This window comes from Hoplias malabaricus, chromosome 6 (genome assembly GCF_029633855.1).
Source record: "Hoplias malabaricus isolate fHopMal1 chromosome 6, fHopMal1.hap1, whole genome shotgun sequence".
Classification (NCBI taxonomy): Eukaryota; Metazoa; Chordata; class Actinopteri; order Characiformes; family Erythrinidae; genus Hoplias; species Hoplias malabaricus.
The window spans coordinates 48,703,917-48,726,679 of record NC_089805.1 but is presented as its reverse complement, the minus strand read 5'-3'; the positions used below and the strand labels follow the sequence as shown (position 1 = coordinate 48,726,679).

The 22,763-nt window shown below is 43.0% G+C and overlaps 1 long non-coding RNA gene across 1 annotated transcript; it reads left to right on the top strand.

The window, feature by feature from the left end:
* The first annotated feature begins 12,102 nt into the window (after positions 1 to 12,102).
* LOC136699907 (uncharacterized) lies at positions 12,103 to 18,718 on the top strand. The gene is made up of 3 exons (XR_010803682.1): positions 12,103 to 12,171; positions 15,169 to 17,856; positions 18,003 to 18,718. It is a non-coding gene; the product is annotated as an uncharacterized lncRNA (long non-coding RNA).
* The last annotated feature ends 4,045 nt before the right edge of the window (positions 18,719 to 22,763 follow it).

The following is a 22,763-nucleotide window of genomic DNA, read 5'->3' as shown; positions in this document are numbered from 1 at the left end:
TGATATAAAATGATTAAATGATAAAAATGTTGACACTGTGCTGATTTAAATTATTTACTGATCTTATTTATAAAGAATAACAAAAAGAACCCAATGAAGGAGAAAATGTAAATTACACTGTGAATGGAAAAGTGCTAAAATGTGGATCAACAGTGGTCCGCCGTCTCCTTGCTGTCAGGGGAGCGAGGGTGTTTAGGCCTTAATTAAAGACTTAAATAAACAAACTATGCCTTTAAACCCCACATGATTCTGCCTTCCTGCCTGTTACTGTCCCTACGCCTTGTGCTGTACCAGCGTGATCTCTCTCTTCTTAGGAGCCTGGACTTGGCCATTTCACCTGAGCAGTGGTTCTGATAAAATACTGAGGAGATGTTTAGGAAAAACCAGCTGAAGCAGAAAGACTTAAAGGGACGCTTGGGAACACTTGGTAAAAAACAAACAACAACAAAGACACCCCTTCATTTAAATCAACAGCAGCAGAATGTGGTTGTCCTCTATTACACTGCTCTGTGTTTATGAACATTAATGATATTTTCTAGGCTCAGAGACACGGTGAAAATAGTATCTAAAGTAATGTGTGTACTTTAAGTTAATTAGGCCTGGCGTTTATGGGGTTAATCTTTATTGGGTCGTGCACGCGCAGCCTGCAGTGAGCTTGGTCTCACTGCGCAGAATCGTCTACAGCTCCGTCCTAGAAAACGGGAGAGTTCAGCCCCAAATTTGGAAGAAGGAGCAAGCTCCGGATTCAGAACTAAACAAGGTCCGTGAGTAAAACCCCAGAAAACAGTCAAAGCTTGTCCTTCACTGGCGCCACAGGAGGCGGAATAAACTGTGTTCAATTACAGTTCACATTTCAGCGTTGGCTTAAGGGTTTTGTTCATTTCGTTATTGTTTCATCGTTGAGACTTTTATATTCAGTTAACGCTTTTATTAAAAGGCTAAAAGTATATTATTATTAGTTATTTTTGTGCCACAATTCTGCGGATATTTAGAGCGAGGAAGGTTTCTACACAAAATAAATCCACAGTAAAAGTTCTTCAGGACGTCAATAGTCTGTTATTGAGTCTTTAGTGAGACTTTCAGATTTTTGAGACTCTTTGAAAATAAAGAGATAATATCCGCGGAATGAAGCTAAACGTGTAGTTTTTCCACGGTGTGGAAGTTGTGTTCGTATTTCGCCACCTAGCGGCGACAGACTGTAACTACTGCACCATTTAAAGGAGGAAGAGAAAATCCTAATGAATCGATTGCTCATCCTTGGTGACCCGGATGTGACTCTGAATCTTGTGTAACTCGTATTTTGGAGTCTGAATGTCGTCTACCGAATCTGAGAAACTTCGAAATGTATTGTTTGAATTTGAGCTTGAATGTTTTTATCTGAATTTATTAACCTTGAATAACAGTGAAAACGTGTTCTTAAATTCACGAGTTCAGTTCAAGAGCAGTTATATTCTGATGAAGAATTTCAGAGCTATAAATTCAAAGGTGGTAATATTTCAAAGTCTGAGGAGACAGATTATCTTCCATACAGGGCGCTCTGGACAGGGCACAGTGACACACACCTATGGATACTTTCAAACAGACAACTCACCTACCTTTTTTTTTTCTTTTATAACTTGGTGAGTAAACCGGAGCACCCGGAGGAAACCCACGCTGACACTGAGGAGTTTGGTGTGTTCTCCCAGAGACAGTCACCTGGAACTCCTCACAGACAGTCTGTCACGGCTGGGCAGGAGAAGACAAGGAGGTGGACGTAAACGCAAGGAATACTTTATTTAACAAGTCTACAACTAAACAAAACAAACACGAGCAAAGAGAAAAACACTAACTACATAAAACTAACTAGAACAGACAGGAGGACTCAGACAGACAACTGTGAACCGGGGTAGACATGAAAACAGGAAGACAAAGAAACACACATCTACACACACAAGAACCGACACAGGAACACAGCACACAGAGGGGTATATACACAAAGCACTGACAAGGAACACCTGAGACAGATGAGGAGGGGGCAGGAGTACAGAGGAGACACTAGCGAGAGGGTGGAGCTAAGGCACGTATAAGGCTGAGGCTAGTGCACGTGTGTGTGTGTGTGTGTGTGTGTGTGCGTGCTCCCTGCCACAGACGGGTCAAATGCAGAAGACACTGCTGGACCTTGTGTTCTGGTGGGTAATGTTTGACAGTTATCTCAAATGTTCTGGACAAATTCAGCCACCTCCCAGCCACCAGCTCCTCTGACCTCACCTGGTCTACTGGATCATGAGTCTCACTGTTCCGCTCCCTCCCAGTTACGCTTGTTCTCATGGCGTACTTTAGGAGTGTCTCTCATCATTTCCCCAGGTTGGCTGCTGTGTTTCTTCATTGTCATGTGCTGTGTGTTTGTTAATGTGGATTCCTCTTGATTTGCTCCTGCACTGCTTCGTTTAATTAATCTTTTCTTATTTTTGACTTTATATTTGAGTTTGTGGCTCACGCAGACGTCTCGTCTCTTTCCTTGTTGAATCTCTCCTTTAAGTCACAGACTGTGGAGGATTGCTCTGAAAATTCTGGAGCCATGGCTTTCCTCAACCATGAACGCTCTTTTCTGAAGTCTGCTTTTCTCAGGACACAGCGTCCTTGAACTCCTCGTGCTGGTTAAATATGCTCCATGAAGGCGAGAGTCACACGGTGTCATCAAATAAGGCTTTAAATTAGTGTAGACCCTGAATAGCACCGTCTCAGGGGTTTCCTGTGACACCACTTCACAGCGTTCATCAGGGCTCAGTGTGAAGATGTGGTTCTGTCTCTTAATTGTGAGGTCTTTCTCTGTGATATTTAACTTTACCTTTGAAGTTTCTTCAAGTCGATTAGTTATTTGACGTAGGACATTCTTTCCTGACCTGACCATTTGTTTAATTTGGTGCAAATAGCTCTCAAAGTGGAAACACTACAGTTTTCAAGGCGTCCAAACTCCTGGGCGTCTGCTGTGACGTGCAGCAGTGAATGCACACTGTAGACTAAGAAGGTGTCTCCATAAAGTGTCCTTCCCTTCTCCACAAAGGGCTCCAAAAGTGTGTGTGCATATGACCCATGGGTCTGCACTAGTTCTGGCTTCACTAGTGTGCACAAAGCGGTGCTGAAAATCAAGAAGTGCTCATAAAACTCATGCTGTAAGACTCCCTTTAAAACAATCTTCTCTGTTTAAAGAGCAGACTGTCACAGCTCTGTTACTTTCCAGCGCTCAGTCTCCTGCAAACCCCTTGTCTTCCTTGTGGAACAGTCTGGAACGCTTGATTTGTAAAATATATTTGATATTTGTAATAAACACCAACTTGATAACATCGTTTTACACACAACACACAAGTGGTACATTTAAAGAGTCAGTTACAGCGTCTTTTTTCATGATTTGTTTGTATTTCTCTACATCTGGGTGAGTCCTGTAGTGAATAAACAGTGTAGAGCAGTGCAGTGCAGTGTAGAGCAGTGTAGAGCAGTGCAGTGCAGTGTAGAGCAGTGTAGAGCAGTGTAGTGTAGAGCAGTGTAGAGCAGGGGGGAAATCTGTGAGAAAATAACTGCTATATGTTAATGCTCTAATCTCACACTTAAAAATGATGGTTCTACAATGGGTTCTTTAGTAAAGAAAATGGTTCTATATAGAACATTGAGAACTTGATGAACATCATGAAAGTGTTCTTCAGATTGATGGAGAATGTGCTGTAGATGGTTCTATAGAGCACCTTGTAGAAGAGGCTTCTGTACGGCGCCATAAATGGTTCATTTATTGTTACAACCTTGAAATCATAACAATAGAAGAACACTTATTTGTGCCGCAGAGAACCCTTTTCTAAATGTTGCTCTATAAAACCATCCACAGCTCATTCTCCATCAGTCAGAAGAACACTTTCATGAGGGAAATAAACCTTTAATCATACGAAAGGTTCTTCAAGTGTTTAGGGTTCTCTATAGAACCACACCCCCACCCTGGAGCCCAGAATCCCCTCAGTCTGGGAGCTCACCTGCTCCATCCTACTGCCTCCTACACAGAGGCCCTCACACCCAGACCCAGGGGCTTTGAAGCACCTGCTCCCAGTGCAGTGTATAGCTCCTCAGACCCAGTGTCCCCCACCCACCAGAGAGTCATTGATATTGCTCTTTATTTGTGTTAATGAGCTGGTCGTATAATGAGTGCACCATAATACAACAATAACACAGTGGGGAATGAACGCTGCTGATCCTTAAACACTGCTCTTCTGTTCCTTTTATTAAAACTTATCTCTGAGCTCACACTATGTACTTCATAATGGTCATTCACAGTTAAAAACACCAGGTATAAACTCTTAAAAACCATGATGAGGTCTTTAAAGCCAGGGGTTAAATGATGACTGTATGAAGACCAGGTTTTTATGTGTTTTTCAGATAGTTTTTATAATCGTTGTGTGAATTAAATTAAAGGTAAACATTAAAAACAGTAACATTTAATTTTTATAGAGGCTTCATGTGGTTCACAATCATTTTTGATTATTATTTTGGGTGTTATTTAAAATAATGTTTAAATTATTTTTGATTAAATCAGAGGTAAATGTTATATTACTGTGTTTATAATTTACAAACGTATATCTGCTGTGTCCTCCGTCATCGATGACGTAGTCACCAGGAGCTGAGCTTCTAAACACAGGTCTAAAGCTGTAGTTCCAACTCCACGACTTACCCACTTTGTTTGTGAACGTTTGGTGGAACTACGGTTTGGAGAAAAACCCGTGTCGTTTAACGATGGCTAGGACTCAGCAAGTCGCCTCGATAGTTCCAACGGTGGTTTTGAGAAACACCTGCATCACAACTGTATCATTCAAATTATATAAACTGCTAACTTAGTTATCAACTATACTTTTGGGAAACGAACCCCTGGGTGTGTGTGTGTGTGTGTGTGTGTATGTGTTAAATGAGGAAGACACATTTTGTTTTACAATGACAAATAATAATTATTATAATGAACTATTATTACATTATTTTTATTATTACTACATTATTATTATTATTATTTTATTATTATTATAAATGTCTGCAGCGACCTACCACCGGTTTAAAGGTCTGCAGGGTTCAATTGTATTAAACAGGACGTTAAACAGTGTTTCAGCTTGCTGCATTTCATCTGTTTCATTAATAAATGCAGGGCCTGTAAAATGTGTGTGTGCACCTAGAAACACACTTTACCACCATCTCACACCAGTGCTGGATTTAAACTGCCGTTAGCAGAAAAACATCTTCAAAAAGGAGTCAAAGAAACAACTGCGTGTCACAGAAAAATATGAAATCAAGGTACATTCAGAGCCCTATAAAATAGTTCTTTCACGGAAGCAGTTCATTAAAACGGTGTAAACGTCACTGCGGAACATTAAAGGAGATTTAGACACGTTTTCTGATCAATCAGGTGTTTAGTGTTAATCCCCTGATGATGATTTCGTATTCACAAACACACACTGCACAGCAGTAATAACATTCACAGAGTTGAACACATGTAACATATTCACCGGTACGTTTCCACAGTCGTCGATGGTGGTGATGTGATCATATGTGTTCTACTGTTAACGGGACCTGAGCGCTGAGAGGGAACCCCTCCTCTTTCAGTCGGTGACAGATAAGAGATTCACCTGCTCTCACCAGTGTCTCCTAAAGGAAACCCTCTCACAGGTGAGTTACATTCATATCACTTCACAAAGAAGTGTCTTACATAAGGTCTCTCAGCATATTCTGAGGCTGGTAACGGGTTCTTTAGTTCTCCACACAACACAGATTTATTACACGCCTCATACAATAGTCCTCCTGTGCACTGAATTACTGCAGAATACTCTGTGATTGTAAATACACACAGGAGAAGATGTAAACTATTCTACACCCTTCCATTAGAGCGTCATATAGTGTACAGCTCTAATCTAATCCTGTGTATATTTACAATCACAGACTATTCAACTAATGCAGAGGAGTCTTTAAACCATAAATATTCAGCCCACAGCAGAGTCCTGGAGTCTGAACTAATGATGGAGAACAAGACGACAGCAGAATCACACTCTGAAATGACCTTCATGCGACCTTAGAGCAGGGGTCGGGAATAGGGCCGAGTGATGGGACCAAACACTCATATCTCTATCTGCCTAAAAGAAGTGGCCGTATACCAAAATATAACACAATAAAGTAAATATATTCAGCCGGTCAGCAGCCAGACTTGGTCCTCCATCATTTAGTGCTGCAGCCAGTGGAGTCCCGGTCCCGCCCACAGGGGTTTGTTGGGTTTGTGGCGCTGAGAGAAACGGGTCAGTGCTTAAAACAATAAATCTTAGTTTTGCACCTCGTCTCGAAGAAACTACATTTAATTTTTCCCTCGACACCTTTTTACAATAAAACTGTCCGACTTTAAGAACCCAGTTCTTTACACAGAACAATCGCATTAAATCATTTGATATAAGATTAATAATAGTATTAAAGTATTTATAGGAACTGTTTGTGAAGACACCGTTTGTTCATTTGTTTATTAATAAAATGAAGCAGCAGTTTGTTTCTTAATGTGAGATATTCAGTGTGGAGCAGAGACACAGGGCTGAGTCACTGGAAGTGTGCACTGTGTAACAGTCTCTAGGAGAATCTAAGAATCAGATCGGGACTCGGCAGACACTCGATATTAGACTCAGATCGGGACGTCACTATTTCTTAGACACAGTTGATAATTACAGTGAGAGAACGCAGCATTTTCTTCTTGGAGTCAAAAATAAACACTAATACTTTGATGTTATATTTTGTTATGGTTTTCATATCGTATCGTGTCTCGCCATTCGTTTTAGATTCAATGGAGATATGAGTTTTTGGTCGTATCGCCCCAGCCCTAATTTGTATCTCAGATTTCAGGAGTGTGTGTGTGTTTCAGCAAAACGTAGTGTTTTTAAATTCATGTTTAAGAAGTTGTTATTAATATAAATATATCGTTAAAGTGTATCGTTATCGCTAAAATATCCAGTGTATCGTGATATTATTTGAAGGCCGTATCGCCCACCCCTCATTACACAGATGTTATCATCAGCAGCTGATTGGACAGTGTGTTCTTTCTGTGATAGAGACAATGAATCTATAGGAAAGTAGAATGAAGCAGACAGATCAGTGCACAATAGAGTTACTGTAAAGGCTGGAAATTGATGCAGGAACCGATCTGATAAAAACATATGGTCTTCCTCCAGAATCAGGTGGTCACGTCAGAACACATCTTATGTCCACATCTGACCCTTGAAATCAGTCAGTCATTCACCATCAGAAGGATTATGTGGAGGGGTCAGTCACGTGTATAACTCTGGGCTGATTTCTGATTTATTTATAAATATCAATCTGTGCCTGAATCCAAGGATGACATCTAATAGCAGCCCTTTATGAAGTTAACAACTGAATGTTGAATCAAATTACATTTTCAATGACATTTAAACATATTTCCAAAATATTTATAAATAATTATAAATAACAAATGCTCTAAATAAAGAGGCTTTTTCTCATTTGAAGTAGAGTTTACAAATAAAACACTGATTTTCAAAAAGGATCCGGACGGGACAGCGTCTGGGTGTGGACCTGGACGCGGGCCGCCTTTTCCTGACCCCTGCTGTAGATGACCCTGTGCCACCATCAGTCATGTGACGCAGAAGGCAGAAACACTGACAGACCCCTGATTAGAAGAAAACAGCCCTGTGAAAGGTGCAGTGATCTGATGAAGTGGTGAAGTGTGTACATGGCATTAGCTGTGGTAGCCAAGGCTCTGCTGCTTGCTCTGTTTTTACACGTGTCCTGTCCAAACTCTTAAAGAAAACTAACAATCTGTGTGTTCTCCTTGTTGTGTTTAAGATGAACACCTGCCCCTGCTGTCTGGTTATTCCTGGTCTCCTGCCTCCAGAACCAGCGTAGTCATCGTGTGGAGCCACCTGCAGGAACCACTCACCCTCCTGTTGTGCTAGAAAGACTTGTACATGCCACTCGCTCTCGTTACGGTGTCAGAATCAGAATCAGAATCTCTTTATTTCGCCAGGTATGTTAGACATACTAGGAATTTGTCTTGGTGACAGCAACACATGTATGACATGTAACACGTACACAGACTGTTAACAAAACTTTAAAAGAGGTACAATAAACAATAAATAGACTAAAAAATACAGTTAAGTACTGGAAAAAAAAGAGCGTTAAGACATAAATTAGACAACATAAAATATAAAATCTATACTGTACAGATATGCGTATGAATATAAATGTTTCCAGATATTCCTAAAGTAGGTTATATTATATATTGTTGTAGAAGTTACAGAAATAGAACTTCTGTACAGCTGTGCAAAATAGCATAGTGCAAGTGAGTAAAGTGTCCTGTTCAGTGCAGTTATGTCCAGTCGGTTTAGTTCAGTGGTTTGGAGACTCAGAGGTGTTCACTGTGGTTGAGGAGAGCTACAGCTCTGGGAAAGAAGCTGTTAGCATGTCGTGTTGTGCTGCTTTTGATGATCCTTAGTCTTCTACCAGAAGGGAGAGTCTGGAAGAGGTGATGTCCAGGATGTGAGGGGTCAAGCATAATTTTGCGAGCGCGTTTCCTCACCCTGCTGGTGTGGATCTCCTGAAGCGTTGGCAGGTTACATCCAATGATCTTCTCTGCTGATCTGATGATGCGCTGGAGCCTGGCTCTTTCTTGTGAGGTAGAGGAACCAAACCAGGTGGTTATGGATGAGGTGATGATGGACTCGATGATCGCTGTGTAGAACTGGATCATCAGGGTCTGTGGCAGGTCAAATTTCTTGAGCTGTCTCAAGAAGAACATTCTCTGCTGAGCTTTCTTGGTGATGGAGACGGTGTTCCTCTCCCACTTCAGGTCCCTGGATATGGTGGTGCCCAGGAACTTGAGTGACTCTACAGTGGAAACTGCGGTGCCCTTGATGTAGAGGGGGGATACAGGGGGTGGGTTGCGTCGGAAATCCACCACCATCTCTACAGTCTTGTCTGTGTTCAGCAGCAAGTGGTTGTCACTGCACCAGGACACCAGCTTACCAACCTCCTTTCTGTAAGCAGACTCATCACTATTGGCTATGAGGCCCACCAGAGTGGAATCATCTGCAAACTTCAGGAGCTTTACAGCTGGTTCCTTGGAGACACAGTCGTTGGTGTAAAGGCTGAAGAGAAGGGGTGAAAGAACACACCCTTGTGGAACTCCAGTACTGAGTGTTCGAAGGTCTGAGGTGTGTTTCCCAAGCCGCACATACTGTCTTCTGTCTGTGAGGAAGTTTGCAATCCACTGACACATGGAGTCCGGCACTGACAGCTGGGACAGTTTGCTTTGAAGTAGCTGCGGCACAACGGTGTTGAAAGCCGAGCTAAAGTCAACAAACAGAACCCGAGCGTAGGTTCCAGAGCTGTCTAGATGCTGAAGGATGAAGTGGAGAGTTAGGTTGACCACATCATCAACAGATCTGTTTGCTCTGTATGCAAACTGCAGGGGGTCCAGCAGGGGGTCTGTAATGGTCTTTAGGTGGGCTAAGACCAGGCGTTCAAAGACCTTCATGACCACAGATGTCAGGGCGACAGGTCTGTAATCATTAAATCCAGTGATGGTGGATTTCTTGGGGACTGGAATGATGGTGGAGGTCTTGAAGCAGGCTGGAACACAACGGAGCTCCAGTGATCTGTTGAAGATGCTGGTGAAGACTGGTGCTAGTTGGTCACAGCAGTGTTTTAGGGTGGATGGAGAAACTGAATCAGGTCCCGGGGCTTTCTTCACCTTCTGTCTGCTGAAGAGTCTGTGGACGTCCTGCAGGCTGATGGTGAGACAAGCTGGGGGTGGAGGTGTGAGAGCCAGTGTGGGGGAGGAGGGGGGTTGATGATGGGGTGAGAGAGTCTGCTGATTGTCTATTGTTTGAAATCTGCAGAAGAACTCATTCAGGTCGTTGGTGAGCTGACGGTCGTTCAGGTGGAGGGGGGTATTTCTCACCTTGTAGCCAGTGAGAAGCTGAAGACTGTTCCAGGCTGACGATGGGTCGTTAGCTGTGATGTGGTTATTCAGCTGCTCTGAGAACTTTCTTTTCGCTGCTTTAACCCCTTTCTCCAATCTGTACTTGGCTTTTTTGTAGACAGCTCTGTCTCCACTCCTGAATGTGGCCTCCTTCTCTCGCCTAAGCTGTTTCAGTTCTATAGAAAACCAGGGTTTGCTGTTACTGTGTTTAACACGTGTTCTAGTTGAAATACAGCTGTCTTCACAGAAGCTTATATATGACGTCACAGCGTCTGTGTATTCGTCCAGTCCGTCTGTCGCCTCCTCAAACACAGCCCAGTTTGTGGATTCGAAGCAGCCCTGCAGCTTCTCTATATCTCCACTGGTCCACCTCTTCACTGTTGTAATGGCCGGCTTGTTGGTTTTGAGTTTCTGCCGGTACGTGGGAATGAGGTGAACGAGGCTGTGATCGGAGAGCCCGAGAGCGGCGCGCGCAACAGCGCGATAGGCATTCTTGATGCTTGTGTAGCATTTGTCTAGTGTGTTGCCTTCACGTGTAGCGCACGCGATATGTTGCCTGTATTTGGGCATCTCCTTCGTGAGGTTAGCGCTATTAAAGTCCCCCAGAATGATCAGCAGCGAGTCTGGATGATCTCTCTCTAGTTCCATTATCTGTTCGGCCAGTTGTCTCTGCGCGTCGCTGGTGCACGCACTCGGCCTAATGTACACGCCGGCCAGAATGAAGGAACTGAATTCTCTGGGAGAGTAAAACGGCCGACAGTTAATGAAGAGAGACTCCAGATGAGGAGAGCATGATGTTAACAATACTGTAGTGTCTCTACACCAGCGCTCGTTGATGTAGAAGCAGATTCCTCCTCCCCTACTCTTCCCGCTACGTTCCACGTCTCTGTCCGCTCTCAGTAGCTGGAAGCCCGGTACGTCCAGCGCACTGTCCGGGATCAGCTCGTTCAGCCAGGTCTCCGTGAAGCAGAGGGCAGAAGCAGAGGAGAAGTCCTTGTTGGTCCGGCTGAGCAGGAGTAGTTCCTCAGTTTTGTTGCTGAGAGATCGGAGGTTGGAGAGGAATAATGATGGTAGAGGTGTGCGAGGCCCGCGCCGCCTGAGACGCACGAGCGCGCCCGCGCGTCTGCCCCTTCGTCTGCGACTCCAGCGTCTCCTTGCGAGGCCGAGCAGCGTCAGCGCGGCCGTTGTAAAGATTTCCACACACTCTGAAAGTTTTTGAATAAATTCCGGCATAAAATCAGGAGAAATGTTGTCCCTGGCGGTTAATAACTGTTCTCTGTTCCAGCTGACCAAGTTTGAGGTACAATAGACAACATTAATTAACAAAAACAAACATAACACGGAGGAGCTCGTCACCGTGGCTGCCATCCTCGGCGCCATGTGTTTAAGGTGGTGACTGCTCGTCTAAGTGTGGACACCGAACCAGACCTAGAGATTGTACACAGCCTCTTTACCTGTTTCTGTTGCCTATGGAAAGTGGTAGTGTTACTATTGTGTGTTCTATTATCAACATTCAGTCATTCTTTCATTCATTCACTGCCTACTGTTGTGTATTATTCTGTTGTGTTACTATTTCAGAAAGTAATAACACTAGTGAGTCGTGCACTATTTTCTCAGTGAAGGAACAAACTGTCCCTTGTGACTCATAGATAACCACTGAAAATACGTCCCCAGCTTTAAATAACATCACAAATCTAATAAAGACCTAATGGAAAGTCATTGTGAAACTCTTCACTTCCTGGTCTTCTGTTTATATTTGAATGAATGCTTTAATTACAATGTGCTTACGATACGCCTCCGTTTTAAAATAAAAGTCTGTAGCGGGACATAGGACTGACACAAACTGCAGTTTAAAACTGAGTCTCCCTCTACATCACTGCATTGAAAATGTGTTCTGGGGGGTGTTCATTATAAAAGACACAGTGAAATATATTCTGAACTGAATCTTTTAATGACAGAATGAAAGCTACTGAATAAACTGATACACAGTGGTTTAGTGAGTGTCACTTTCAGCCGTACGCCAGGGAAACGCCTTCAAACAAATATATTATGTGTAACTTTGGGTCAAACTGTTTAACACGTTCATTACAGTTGTTTTATTTACATTTCCACAGAGTTTAAATTCACTAAATGAACAAGTTAAAGACGTTCAGAAGAGGAGAAAGAAGGCCCTGTTACAGGTAAATTGCAGTACAATGCTCTTTTGTTCACTGCTATGAAGTGAGGACACTTGTAAACAGTCCTTCACTTTAAATCTCATTAAAGATTAATGAAGGCTGAGCTGCAGGGTCTGGATATGTTCTTCTCACATGTGGACAACACCACTGTACAATGCTCTGGCTGGTCTCTAGCAGGATATTTGTCTTTTAGTTAATGGTTGTACAGGTTACAGTTCACGCCATTCACATGAATTCTACATGGTGTGTGTGTGTGTGTGTGTGTGTTATGGCATACACATTTAATCCAATATGATCTCGGCTGTGCGACTGGCTCCTTTCTAAAGCGCACATCTCATACACACCTCCCTCTCTCTCTCTCTCTCTCTCTCTCTCTCTCTCTCTCTCTCTCTCTCACATACACACTTCTCTCATACACCTCTCTCTCCCTCTCTCTCTCTCTCTCTCACATACACACTTCTCTCATACACCTCTCTCTCTCTCTCTCTCTCTCTCTCTCTCTCTCTCTCTCTCTCTCTCTCTCACATACACACTTCTCTCATACACCTCTCTCTCCCTCTCTCTCTCTCTCTCTCTCACATACACACTTCTCTCATACACCTCTCTCTCTCTCTCTCTATCATTGCCTGCTCCCAGCTGAAAGAGCGCGGTGCACAAATGTGAATCAGACGTGCGGTGATGTACCGGACACACCACAAGTTTGTTTGGTGTTTCTCTGTTGTAGTGATTTGTATTGATGTAAACCCCAGTGATGCGCGGCTGATGAGAGACTTTACTGTCCTCCTCCTGTGCAGTCTGAATTCCCGGGGGAATGATGGGAATGCTCCTGGAATGGTGAAATCAGCTGGTGTCATGCACCGTGATCAGTGACGGTCAGGGGACCACAAGCGGACGTTCTTTTAAAGAAACAGAAATAACGGTTCCCCGAGGGACGGTACCGGGACGTTACAGAACGGTCCAGGAATGGGGGTTTGGGAACGTTCCATTGGTTCTAGAACAGGACGTGTTGCGGACGTCCATAAAGTCCTAGAAACGTCCTCCAGTGAACGTTACAAATGTAAACAAACAGGGCGTCTGCGTGTTTGCTGGGTGTTCGCATAATTCAAGTTCAGCTCGGATTAATGTCTTTAAATAACATTGAAAAAGGCAGACTGCTCTCTGTCAGATGTGTCTCGAGACTAAAACAATGGAAATGAAACACTGCAACATTCTCCGTTCTTTGTGATGTTCCTGAGCTGCACCGGAGCTGTACTCACCACAGCAGAGCACACGACTACTGCCGAGACTGCGCTGAACCCCAAATATATACAGGGGCTGTAAATATGCTGACCGACCAGCGGGGGGAGCCAGACCCATTCAGCAGGAATTTCACCCCATAATATTCCTACAACTGTTCTACACTCTTACATAGAGATATTTACATTTTAATACATTTAATATTTCATGATTTTAAATAAATTAGAGTTTATCCACACGGTAAAATAGAGACCCAAAAAACACACAATCCCAAATCTAATGGCCGTTTTACATTGAGAAATAATGTTAACCCCAAGCACACCCTCAAGATACAGTGCCCTCTAGTGGCCACTTCCAGTTACAGCTCACACAGGAGGTGAATTTCTGCTGTTAGTGCATTACAGATGATGACATTAAAAGAAAGAACCCGACATAAAATCCCAAGTCTCTAAACTCAGCGCTTTAGAAAGGGAACTTAACGAGTAATTAATGAATTTAAAACCCCATTCTATTTAGAGGGTGTCTGCTTATGCATTGCCCTCTAGTGGCCATTTCCAGTTATCGCTCACACGGGTGAATTTCTGCTGCTCATGGGCTGCTGTGACGTAATGTTTATGGCGTGGGCGCCATGTTGGGGACCGGTCTGTTTTCAAAGCGCAGCGCTAATGTAAATGAATGGGAAAAACGGATAAATGAGTCTCATACACAGCTCCTCTCCCTGCACTGGAGAGAGGTTTACAACCCCCAGAAACACACCTCCTCTCTGTGTCAGAGGGGTAAAGGAGCGCACTGTGGAACACAATGGAATGAGGAGAAAAAGACCCTTAAAGTCGGTTAGACACAGCATTTTCATCATAGAATCTAATGGAACACTGTTCTCATGTGAATCTCTGCTGTGTTTCTCTGCTCTTCTGAGTCTGAGAGAGTTATTCACACACAGATCACACACGAGCTTCAGTAATCGTCTTATTTCCCTCGTGTTTAAGAGACTTCAGACAGACGCCACATGTTCCTCAGCCCCACCCACACTTTACAGGGTGAATCTGATCCTGCTGTCGCTGAGCTCTGAGAGTGGAACATGTGTTTGGAGGACAGTGTTTATCAGGACCGGCTGCCTGTATTATTTCTTTGGTTTGACTAAAGGGTTAATAAAGGAGATGTTGTCTGAAAGTGTGTGTGATCAGTGAGAGATGTTTCCATGACGTCGTGAAGCCGAGGCCGAATCCCAAATGTCTCCCTCCACCCTCCGCTGGGCACAGTCTGTCATAAAATAATGGTCTGTGAACAACGTGCTTTTAATGTCAACAATAAGGTAGGGTTAGGGTTAGTGAACACACACACACACACACACACACACACACACACACACAGTAGTGCACTAGGGGCTGTGAACACTAATAACTAATAACACAGACTGTAATTAGATGCTAATTTGACAGAGAAGCTTAGGGTTAGAGTTCAAAAGGAATCCCCTGTTTACATTTCACTACATTTCTGACGGCCCTTGATAAGCGCATCACCACATTAATCACAGACAGCAGAGACCTGGGAGACAACGTGAGGGTTTCCTTGGACAAGTTGATGAGCAGGTGATTATGGGGTAGATATAGTTCTGTTTATTTAGACCTACAGTATTGTGAACTCATTTGTTTTGCTGGTTCTGTGTTTGTCTTAAAAATGTACAGAAAATAAATTCCTGGTTTTAAAATCACTGTGTTAAAGTTTTAAATGTGTGTGTGTGTGTGTGTGTGTGTGTGTGTGCAGCAGGAATATTCAGCTCCAGTCTTGGAGAGATCTGAGGGGAACGTCCCTGATCTACAGTAAACACAGAGAGAGAGTGTTATTCTGTGTTTGTGGCTCTTTAAATATCACCTCCTTCCACCTTGTAGACCACAGACGTAAGAGGGCCACAGCTCTAAGGCACTGCCACTGACACCAAGGGGACGTGAACCAGTCTTAAACATCTGCCTGGTGAGTTCTCAGCGGTATCATTGGATAGAGCTCGTCTGATAGTAAAGACCCACAGGTTTGAAGATTGGATACAAGTCAAAGCTCTTCAAATCTGAAAAACCCTAGTGTTTAATGATCTTTTTGAATTGTAAACATGAAAATGAATGACATGGTGGGATCTGACCTTTGTAAACTATTGTATACACTTTTAAATACAACAGAACTGACTGTAAGTGGAGAAGAAATTGAAAGTCCAGCAGCATGTAGAGAAGCACACTTTGCATAATTTACATGTTACATTTCTTACTGTTTCTGTACTGACTTCAGAAAGGTCACTGCAGTCTCTGAGCCTGATTCTCTTCCTCTGCTCCACATGGAGGACTGTGTGGATCAGGTTGGTTCTGTGAAGTTTGTAACAAAACTCGATTTATTTAAAGGTAATTGGTAAGTGCCACTCACCTCTCGTTCTTCAGAGATCTCTGCCTTCGTCACTCCAGATACTTTCATGCACTACACAGTCATGGCCTTTGGACTCCGGAATGCCCCTGCTGTACTGGGTGATGTACCTAACTGTGCAGCTTACCTAGATGATGTTGTGGTATGTACTGACACATGGGACCAGCACCTGGAAATTTTAGAATCAGTTTTCACTCGTTTACATGATGCTTCTCTTGTTCTGAATTTAGAAAAGTGTGAATTTGGTAGAGGAGTTGTTTCTTACCTTGGGAAAATAGTAGGTAAGGGTCAGGTGAAGCTATTAGACGCCAAGGTGCACGCCATTAATGCTTTCCCAGTTCCTAAGACGAGGCGTGAACTAAGACGTTTCTTAGGTATGGCCGGATATTAGAGATGTTTTTGTACAAATTTCTCAATTGTTGTGTTGCTGCTTACTAATCTTCTGAGACAGAACGCCCCTTTTGTTTTGTCCTCTGAGTGTCAGACAGCTTTTGACTCTGAAACTGCTGCTTAGTAACAGCTCTGTGCTTGCAGCACCTGCCTTTAATAAGCCTTTCATATTAGAGGTGGACGCAGGTGATACTGGAGCAGGTGCTGTCCTTTAACAAGAAGGTGAAGGTCACACTGACCATCCTGTTTCCTTCTTTTCTAAGAAGATTTTAAAACATCAGCTAGTGTACAGCACCATAGAGAAGGAGACACTCGCCTTACTGTTAGCACTCCAACACTTTGAAGTCTACATTGGTAATAGTTCTGTTCCAGTCCCCATTTTCACTGACCACGATCCTCTAACTTTCCTTAGTCGTATGTGTAACTCAAACCCGTGATTAACGCTCTGTCTCTCATACTTCAGGGTTTCTGTTGGTCTATCTGTCACAAGCGGGGTGTAGATAATGTTGTTGCAGATGCCCTGTCTAGGTGTTAAAGGACTGTACCCGTTATGGGAAATAACTCCTGGTTCTGAGGTAGTAATCAGTCCGATCAGAACTCATGACGAGACGCTCAGAGATCTCCCTCTGTTTCTCCTGAGTGTGTAGTAACTCATACACAAGGCCATAGGGACAGTGAAATATCCTCCACACACTCACTCTGAGCTCTTCAACCTGACAGTGATATGAACACAGTCCTGATCTAAAGGGAGCAGTGATCCTCCTCAGTCCAGAGTTATTTGGAGTCTAGACGTCTCTGATCTGGAGCGTGGTGTGAATGGGGGAGTCCTCAGTGCAGAGTAAAGAGCTGATTCCTCGTTAGTAAAGTGCAGGAAAGCTGTTGTAGAAACGTCCCTGTCTCAGAAAGATCAGTGGATTGTTTTTGGGATGAAGGGCTGCTGCTGTGAAGATTCCCTCCCTCTGTTTCTGCTGGTGGAGACGGGAACGCTGTGTTTCAGATCATTGTTCCAGAAAGACTCCATCAACACGTGTTAATCTGGGCTCCTGGTCATTGTTTCTCAGGGCGTCTCGACTCGTCCGTCACAGTGAACGTTACAGTTTAACCCTTTATTAACCATCACACTGTCTTTAGTTTAAATAACTACTGCCTCCATCACCTGGGACTGATACTTTTTAATCAGAATTATTATTAACACTGAAGTGTACGAGCTCTGAAACAGTTCATACCTCATTAATATGAATATTAACACTGCTCCAACATCCCAGCACCACACACTCACATTATTTACAGCACTGTTCCAGTTAAACACAGAGAAATAAATAAACTCCTACAGGAGGAAGTGGAAAGTTGTGCTGGACTCAGTTTAACAGAGTTTTAGCTTCATGAAGCAGAAAATAATCTGAATCAAATTTCCAGCTCATCTTCTGTATGACAGCAGTGCAGTGTGGAGTTCTGACACTGGGGGGTGCTATAGGGCAGCCTTTGGAACTGAACATCTCTCACAGAAAGAGGGGTGTGTGGTGAGGGGCTGGAGCGGAGCGTCCGGGTGGAGGACACTTTCTAATGTCCCAGAGAGGAGCGTAAAGAGCTGTGGGGGTCTAGAACAGCGCTGGAGAAATGGAGCATTCATTCATTCACAAACAGGAGTGATGTCAGGTAAAACAGAGGAATATAAGACAAGCAGCTTGTGTTTATTTGTTTGGGAAAATAAACAAAACTAAACAGTTCAAAAGAGAATGATTTGTTAAAAATATATTTCCATCTCTCCTCTCTGATCCCTTCTTCTTTTATCTTTCCCTCAGAGGGAAGAAAGGAACAGACACATCATGGAAAACTGGATCTCTGTTACTAGAGCATTATTTCTAGCTCTTCTCTCAAGGCTCCTCTCACACATGATCTTCCATAGCGACTGTTGCTAGGCTGGACAAGCTTTTACAGAACAGTGGAATAAATCTCATTCAAACTTATGACAAACTGCAGTGATTTAGTTTAATGATCTTCTTCATGTTCTGAAACATCTGTTACACTGCCACCTAGTGGTCTGTCTGTGTCAGAGACTCTGTTCCAAACCTGTTCTAAAAATGACTGCCCCGTTGTGGGAGACCCGCTCTGTGGAGCATTAACTGGTTCATTCTGGGACGACAGAGTGGTTTGATTCTTCACTTCATGAGAGCTGCATTTGGTGGCACGGTGGAGCAGCAGGTAGTGTCTCTCTCACACAGCTCCAGGGAGGTTGTGGGTTTGAGTCCTGCTCCGGGTGACTAGTCTGGTGTGTTTTCCCCACAGTCCAAAAACACACGTTGGTACGTTGGCAACTCAAAAGTGTCCATAGGTGTGAGTGTGTGAGTGAATGTGTGAGTGAGTTGCACTGTGAAGGACTGGCGCCCCCTCCAGGGTGTGTTTCTGCCTTGCACCCAATGATTCCAGGCAGGCTCTGGACCCACCGCGACCCTAAACTGGATAAGGGTTACAGATAATAAATGAATGATTGAATGAATGAGAACTGCACTGTACAGAAAACAATAAAAATAATAATAAACAATCACTTTCATACACATTGTTTGATACTTTTTGGAGGTAGATATTATTAACTGCTACAACACTAACGGCATTTCACCTCCTCTCCACAGTCAGCAATGACTCCCAGAACTGGGCCTGGGGAGATTAGGCTCATGTGCAGCTGCTCCAGAGCGTCCCAGGTCATCTGATGTTCTTCTGTAGAGATTATACACACTGTGTCCACGCCGGGCCCACTGTAATCACTTACTGTGAGGAGCTTTTAGAGCAGGATGGTTCCATTCACCTCCACAGTCCACTGTTCTGACCCCTGGAGTTCTCTAGAACCAGAACGCTTTCCATCACTGTGTTTACGTCTGTTATGGCAATTGTTCAAGTGTCACCAGGAAGGAAGACTTCAAATTCTCAGGCCCGAGGAGAAACCAGAGGAATAAAGACAGTCAAGTATTTGCTCTAGTCTCTAGTTTATCTAGAGCAGTGTTTCTCAAACTCTGGGTCGCGAACCCAAAAAAAATGGGTCGCTCAAAAATAAATTAATAAATAATTAAAATAAATATATTTTTCACAGGCTCACAAAAACAGTGTTGTTTTAACAGCCACATCACGAACGCCCCCTAGTGCGGGCTTTATAACAGTGCTGCAGCTCAGACATGTTGAGCCTAGTTGCTGCTGTTTAAAAGTTTTATTCAGAATAATATCGGTATTGAAACATGAATAGGCCAACTACCAGTAGCATTGAAAGGTTCTTTTCCAGACAAAAACAGACTGAGACAGTGGCTCCGGAAACAATGAAAAGGTGTGCAATCTTGAAGAGCAAACGGGAGAATGTTCTAGAGACGGCAGTGACCTACAAGCTAATCGCGTTGCTGTTGAGCCAGTAAAGAAAAAACAAAAAACGAGTGCTAGGGTCTATAAAGATGAATTTTTGAAGTTTGGATTTGTAAACTGTCCCAGTGCAAGTAAAGATGATAAGCCAATGTGCCTTATTTGTGGTGAAAAGTTGGCGAACGAAAGTTTGAAGCCGGGAAAGTTACAACGTCATTTAACCACCCGTCATGGTGATTTGGCGGATAAACCCCTGTCGTTCTTCCAAAGGAAGGCTCAAGAAAGGCAAATGTCAGCACAGGTGCTAAGTAGGGTGCTGTCACACAATGACAAATTGCACTTAGTACTGTGTCACGGCGAACTTAGGATATTGCAGAGAATTTGGAAAATCAGCTAATATCCAGATTACAAACAGCCAAAGATTTTGCTATTCAGCTGGATGAAAGCACTGATATTTCTGCGTGCGCGACGTTGTTGGTGTATGTGAGATACGTTTGGGAAAGCGAATTTGTTGAGGATCTGCTTTGCTGTTTGACACTGCCCTCAAAAACCACAGGTGAGCAGATTTTTGAACAATTAAACTCATATATAACAACTCATGGGCTGGACTGGAGTAACTGCAAAGGTGTGACCAGCGATGGGGCAGCCTGCATGACAGGGAAAAACAGTCATTAAAAAGATTAAGGACGCGGCAGCCCAGAATATTACTTGGAATCACTGCTTTATTCACCGTGAAGCACTCGCAGCTAAAGGAATGCCACCAGAGGTGAAATTAGTGATGAAGGACATTGTAAAAATTGTCAACTTCATCAAAGGCAGTGCTCTCAACAGCCGTCTGTTTGAGAGCTTGTGTTCTGAAATGGGAGCACAGTACACGCATCTTCTTTTTCACACGGATGTCAGATGGCTGTCGAAGGGTAGAGTGGTCAGCAGAATTTACGAGCTGAGAGAAGAAGTACACACTTTTCTCTTGGAAAAGCAGTCACAACTTGCAGATTTCTTTTCTGAAGAGAAATGGCTGCTAACTGTGTCATACATTGCTGACATTTTTTCCATCCTAAATGAACTTAACCTAAAACTTCAAGGACATGACTGTCTTTTCAGACACTGTGAACAAATTCAAGGTTTTCAGAAGTCAGTAAAGTTGTGGCAACTTCGAATCAAATCCCAGTCTTTCTACATGTTTCTCAAAATGAACAAGCACATAGAGGAACGTGTGTGTCAAAGAAAGTGGTTGCTGACATGACACACCTTATTAAAGCACATCTGGAAGGACTGGCACAAAATTTCATGCACTACTTTCCACCTGGGAAGTTTGATGATCTTTATAACAAGCGGTGGGTGAAACATCCTTTTGAATTTGAAACCCCAGAATCAATAGCATCATTAAATCTAACCCCCCTGGAGGAGTCAGAAATGCTTCAATTGACATGTGACAGCACCCTGAAAACATTCTACAAAAATGAGAAATTATCAAAATTCTGGATTGGCCTCTCAGGTGACTACCCACTGCTCAGCAGAACAAGTGTTTTATTACTACTGCCTTTCACAACAACATATTTGTGCGAAGTGGGATACTCCGTTCTAACTCAGATGAAGACAAAGCTGAGAAACCGACTGAAAGCTAGTGCTGATATGCGTGTTGCCCTCTCTTCTTGTCAACCACAATGGGACCAGATCATACATAGCAAACAGGCACATCCTTCTCATTAAGAAAGTTAATTTTGTTTTGTGTTTTAGTAAACATTTATAGAAATATATATATATATATATATATATATATACATATTTATGTTGCCTGGGTCACGTGAAAACATCATGGACAAAATGTGGGTCACCAGGAAAAAAGTTTGAAAAACACTGATCTAGAGAATCACAACAGTTTATATAGGGCATTTGTCACATACACTTGTCCTATCTCTAATTACCTCCCCAAGTCCCAGACAATCCCAATATGGTTCTGCCAACTCAACCCATAAAAATCCCCTCACTTCACCTTGTGAATTCCCTGAGGGGACTAGGGTCAATCACGTCACCCTCTTTCAAACAGGATGCACATTTAACACTGATTAAGCTTCACTAAATCTAACTTAAGAACAAAGCACTTCTCCTGTCTCAAAAGACTTACAAAGGACATGTATCCAAGCACAGCACGTTCTGTCACTACATATCCCCTGCTGTGTTAAATCACTATATATTGAGAACATTATTAGTTTGCTTTTTTCCATCACATCCCTCCCTTTTTATAATTAATACATGTTTTAGGGTTCCCCTTGTCCTCTAATATTCTTCACCGGAAAAATCTTACTTTTTGTGGGTAACTATTATGGGTTGGGCGGACATTATTAGCCCAATGTTATATTTGCTCTTCACACACAAGCAGTCTGCGACTGCAGCCAAATCCTCAGGAGGAACTGAAACTTTAACACAGCTCGGGTTTATGGGTGTGTTCAAGTCAATGAGTTTAACAGTGCAGAAAACAGACACCACAACTGTGTATGGGACACGAAACACTTATCTCTATTTTGCACACCTCCTTCATGATCCCGCCAATCATTCCAGGAGGTGCACTTGCACAGCCAAGGACCCAGATCTTTCCACTTATCCTCAGGAAGTTTAGTCAATGATATACGAGGCTCAGAGTGTTCAAGCATACGTTTCCTTTGAAGTAACATGTTACACAATTGCTTCTGTGAGGGTGAGAAGATGACCTGAGCCACAGAGCGACCATCATGTACATGCACAGTGCAATTAAAGTGAAACAAAAATGTGTGAGAATCTTCCCCTTTCTGCAAAGAGCTTTCTAGTGGTTTCTTTATCACATCTTTAACCTTGGTGTTAGACACACCTATAGAAGTAAATGCTTTATGTGTAAGCTAAGGTTTAATTGGAAAATACGAAGCTCTAAGAGTAGATGTGGTTGCCCCTTAATCTTCTAGAAAGCCAGGTTCTATCCCTGCTACTGTCATCTTTATTCTAGGAATGGCAGTGTAAGCATCAGTTTGTGTTAATAACAAAAATTGTTCACTTATCAGCTCATGATCTTGTCCAGATGCTCCACCCCCCTCTGGCTTCCCTGCTTCACCCTTATGAAACAATAATATGGTAATATATTGGAAAATATAGTTCAATATATCAAATAATACATTTCCATATATGAAAAATTAGTACATATATTCTCCAATATAGTTCAATATATGAAGGGACCATGTATGTCTATA